The sequence below is a fragment of the Oreochromis niloticus genome, linkage group LG17 (genome assembly GCF_001858045.2).
Source record: "Oreochromis niloticus isolate F11D_XX linkage group LG17, O_niloticus_UMD_NMBU, whole genome shotgun sequence".
Lineage (NCBI taxonomy): Eukaryota > Metazoa > Chordata > Actinopteri > Cichliformes > Cichlidae > Oreochromis > Oreochromis niloticus.
The window spans coordinates 38,248,085-38,253,124 of record NC_031981.2 but is presented as its reverse complement, the minus strand read 5'-3'; the positions used below and the strand labels follow the sequence as shown (position 1 = coordinate 38,253,124).

General features: G+C 37.8%; 1 long non-coding RNA gene across 4 annotated transcripts; it reads left to right on the top strand.

The window, feature by feature from the left end:
* The first annotated feature begins 352 nt into the window (after positions 1 to 352).
* On the top strand, positions 353 to 3,694 carry LOC109195067 (uncharacterized). 4 transcript variants are annotated; one of them, XR_003214405.1, is made up of 4 exons: positions 353 to 614; positions 1,326 to 1,483; positions 1,978 to 2,033; positions 3,009 to 3,041. It is a non-coding gene; the product is annotated as an uncharacterized LOC109195067 (long non-coding RNA). The 4 variants fall into 4 exon arrangements; XR_002056740.2 differs by having other exon boundaries at positions 1,975 to 2,033; XR_003214404.1 differs by having other exon boundaries at positions 1,978 to 3,694.
* The last annotated feature ends 1,346 nt before the right edge of the window (positions 3,695 to 5,040 follow it).

Below are 5,040 nucleotides of genomic sequence, written 5' to 3'. Positions count from 1 at the left end.
AACTGTATGATACTTATACTGACCCAGGGTCAGTGTAAAATACAATCCTAGCTGTGCGAACAAAGCCTGGCTCCTTTAATCCTGCATGACAAACCTCAGGATGCAGGTTATTATTACTCTTTCCTGCTGGCACACCTGTCACACCTGAGAGTCAGCTAGAAACTTACAGTGACGTGGACATCATGCAAAGACTGCCAGACTCTGTAATACTGTAAATGATCAGTGACTCAGGTTAACACTAAACTTTAAACAGTCCCTCTGTGTCTCTGTGTGTGCTGAATATTTAGGATTAAGTTAGGCTGCATTGACTGTGGTACTTTTCTGTGTTAAAAGCAAGTTGAAGACGCTCAGAAACATTTGAAGATTAAAATTTAGCATTATGGCTGCTGGTGGTTTGTAAAGCTTCTACTCAGCTGTATTTTTGTTACTAATTTATGTTTGTTGTTGTTTAACACAGATTTCAGAAGAGCAAAGATGAGCACTGTTGCTTAATCCTTAATAGCTTAAGTGGATTGGAAATAAAAAAATTCCAGATTTTTCTTCCACAGAAGTTTCATTTGTCAGTGTGAAGAGGGAGCTGCAGTGAGGACACAGCCTGGTCACTGAGGTCAGAGGTCAGAATCTGAAACAGCTCAGGTTTATATTCTAGGGGTTATAAAAAAAATCGAAATGTATTTATAAAGAAACCTTTAAATAATATTTTAATTAATAGTCATAATTATGATTACTATTAGAAATATTAGCCCTGCGATAACTGGCAGCCTGTCTTTGTCCTGTATCAGCTGGGATAGGCTTCATCCTCCCACGACCTTGAATTGGATACATGAATTGTATTGAATTGTATTCCAGTTATGTAATCTGATCATTTACAAACTCAAGGTATCCAATCAAAATGTAAGTAATAATGCTAAAAATGGGAAAGCAGAAATAAGTGTGACATGAATGTAAATGTTTGAGCTGACATAGAGGACAGCTACATGTAGTCTGAAAAACCTTTGTTGTCAAGTTTGCAGGTCTATCACGAGACATTCTTACATAGAAGAGACTGTTAAAGTCTCTAACTCAGTGAAGCATTATTGGTCCAGTCTGTTTGGATAAATATAGTAAGTTGATGTTTGTCCATTTATTGACACATTTTCTTAAGTGCTTATCCAGTTCAGGATCACAGTGGAGCTGCAGCTGAATGTGTTCAGTAAAAAAACCCTACAAAAGTTAACAATATACCTGCATCTCTGTACGTTGTTGTCCACAGGATGAGAAAATCAAAGTGGAAGACTGTGGAACATGTTAATAAATGTTTGTGTTTATGCCTGTGTCTTTCACAGGAGGCGCTGAAAGGTTTCCCTAATAGTTCCTGGTGAATCAAAGCAGAACCATAAAGGTTGCTGGACTGCATCGTGGCCTTACCCCTGAGCAGTCATCCTGTTAAAGGAGGAACCAGTTAGAAGCTGTTTTCAAAGTAGCTGAGCAGATTTCACCTCAAGTAAGCGATTAACTGTTTGTTTGTTTGTTCTGCCACTTAAAGAGCATTTAAGGACGTCTTTTGAGTGTTTAGTTGAATTAATTCTACTGGCTCTCATGGTCATTTGTGATTATGGACATATTTTTCATGTTTTCAACCATTTAGTAAATTCTATCTATTTAGTAATATCTGTCAGCTATAAAATATAATATAAATATAAAAATATCTAAATATCTCCTGCCCTTTATATTTTAATGATGTAAGACCAGACGTCTGTTATCGTGTTACATTAGCATTAATGGATTGGATTTATATAAGGCTGTTCAAGGCACCCAAAGTGCTTGATATGTGAGCATTCCTCACATATGAATGAGATGCTGTACAGTACAATCCTACAGACACAGCAGAGGGATAACAGCAGCTATTCAACATCGTTACACGACACATTCGAACTGCATGATGCAGACAAAGTGACTAAATCATCTTTTTGTGGTTTATTGTCTTCAAACCAGCAGACAAAGCCGATGGCAGAAGATGTTTGGAGAAGAACTTCAGGCCGTGTACTGAAAAGGTATTTTTTTCTTGTTATCAAAAGACATTTGGAGTGACGGCTTCTACAACTGTGCTGAAGTAAAGCCTACTGTCTAAGAAGTCACAGTGTTGATATTCAGCACAAAGAGAAAAGCTCACTAGTTTGAATTTATTTACAATCATAGTTTTTATACATTCTGACTGTAAACAGCTTTTACAGCTTTGATATTGTTTGACACTCGATGTCAGGTGATGGTATTTAATTTAAAGGTTTCTTTGTCCCAATGAGCCATTTACACTGACCAGTGTCAGTTTAACTGTAACACATTCATTATTTAGATCCAACATTTCTAAGAGAAATAACTGAATGTAAAAAATGGCAGCACTCAGACCAGGTTTAATTGATAGAGATATATGCATGCATTATGAAATTTATGTATCCCAGATCATTGTTATTCATCTAGTCATGGCAGACCCACCCCTTCCTCCCAAGTAAACTGCAACCCAAAAGAACTAGTGGGGCTATTTACACACTCACAACCAGTGTGGGGTAAAAAGAGCCACCAAAAACCTGTCAGCCTGCACAGCTACAGATGTGCTAAAAGCTATAAGAGTTAGAAGCTCTGCTTATGGAGAAACCCTTGGAGAAACTTTCTAAGCCTAACAGGGGACAGGTACTCCTGCCCAAATAACATGATATAACCCCACATACAGCCCAGACATGAAGTGAACCAAGTCATTTAGTTAAAGACAGCATGGGAGCAAATGCATGTAACCAGCCTGCACCAACCTGACATTTCTTCCTCCTGAATTAAATGGATGGATGGATGAAAGTTAAATGACTACAAACCTAAAGCCACTAGTTCCCACACTGGAGTTCCCTGACACTGTGTTTTAACTACATTTAGCTTGTATCAACAGTTGTAACAGGCTAAGCTACCTGAGACACTGCATTGAACGATTGTTTCTGTCTTAATGGTTTCAGCTCAGATGTTCTGCTTTTTCCTTTCTGTAGATCAAAGCAGCTCGTGCTCTGTCTGCTTCCATTCTGATGGCAAGAAGAAGAAGAAGGAGAAGACTTCAGCGAAGTGGCGTTCATGGTCTCAGTGGACAGTCATGGTCACACACTGCATGTGGTTTTAAAAGCAACATTGTTCACCACAACAATGGAGATGTGTAATATTAGTGCAGCTACGGTTTGTTCTTGAACATCAGTTCTGTTTTCTACTTTGACCACTTAGACCAAAAAAGTGTTGTTTTCAGATTCTTTCTTTTTAAATCTATAAAGCACCTGCTCATTTTTTATTACAATTAGTTTCACATAAATGTTAGTGTTTCCTTTATGATCTTTTAATGCTTACACTACACTGTACACGTCTACATTAGAGACATTTCTGTTACCTGTATGAGACTGGGCTGCTTGACTACGATTTGGAAATGGATGCAAAATCACACAGATCGTGCTATTGTTTGTTTTTTAATATGATGGACTGAACACAGGACGTATCTGACTAAGCAAAGATTAATCTGAGCCCATTTCTACCTGTCTCTACTGTTTCAACTGTAACTGTCAGGATATATATTTATTCCAGCTCTCATAGGGCAAAGGAATGACTCAGACGTGTCAAATGTTCTTTGATTTGATACACAATATGAAGTTCACAATTTTCTTACAAATAAAACTATAATGACAAACATGAACAGCTGTGCTTATTTCTGAGACATGAGTTTTTTGAACGTGTTCATATTTAACAGTGTGCATTTGTATGCTGAAACTGTAATGGTGAACCTGAGGTGATGGTCAGCAGAAGGCAAATATATATAAATATAAAACAATATTGAAGTAATGTCTTTACCCTGTGCAGCGTGTGGACGCTGTGCACGCAATCACCTTATTCACTGTAGTAAACATGCACCGCTAGCTCACGTGACTGACTGTCTCCATGGTTACATCGTATATTATTAGCTATGTAAACAGCTTCCAAAGATACCGCCATAGCTCTCTGCAACACTTTCACGCTTTGCAAATCATTTCACGTTTTTGATAGTTATGAAGACAGAATATGTTTTTAAAGACATGCTAGGCGGTTGCTATGGTGGTTGCTGTGGACTAGGGTGGACCGCGCGTCCGATTCCTGTTATTAGCTGTCCGACGTAGGAAGGCTGCGTTCCATTTAGAAGTAGCAACAGTCTGCCATAACTCGAACTCAAACCCCGTTTTGTTCTGTAATTAAAGGGCTTTTATAGCCGTTCATGACACGCACACACACATAAAGCACTTTGCCTCACCATGAGAATGCAACTTTACTAAAACCTTTAAAGTATCTGATATAGGATAGAAAAATGAAGCAACCACAGATTTAATGATGAAGACTCTGGGTTCTGTAGTTCACGTTTTACAGTCCTGAATGACTCACTGCACATCCATATAATTTATTGAAGAGGAGTTTAGAATGCGCTTTACATTTAGACTGTTGCTGTTTAATTTTTTACATTGTTACTGTGTTATGTCATGAATAAGGTTCACCTGCTGGGGTTTGATGGATCAGCTGGACAATACAGTCAAAGACAGACTTCATCCATCATACGCAAGAATAGTTGTCACTATTATTACATGCTGTGAACATAAGTAGCTTTGATCACAGTTTATGTTGTAAAAGAGAAGGAATATTAAAAAAATATCAACATTGTGATGTTATTTCTTCCAAACTGACCAGAAACATGCTTGTCAGACTCTCACAGCACAGGATCAGACTCACCGTGCATGACGGCTCAGGCCAATAATGTTTGTTAGATTGTCAGTTGTTTAGTGCTTCTGTACAGTTATGGTCACCGTCTCTATTTCAGTATAATTAATATGCAGGAAACACTAAAAGTTGATTGTCTTCCAATATTCTAGCATAGTGAAAAAACTTTGACTTTGTAAGTACATATTGTTACAGTCCTAATGCCAGTATGATTCTTCATAACGCCTGCTTTGAAATACTGAACTTTAAAATTGACCTGATGAAAGATAATTTACAGTGGCAATCTGTCAGGATAATTCT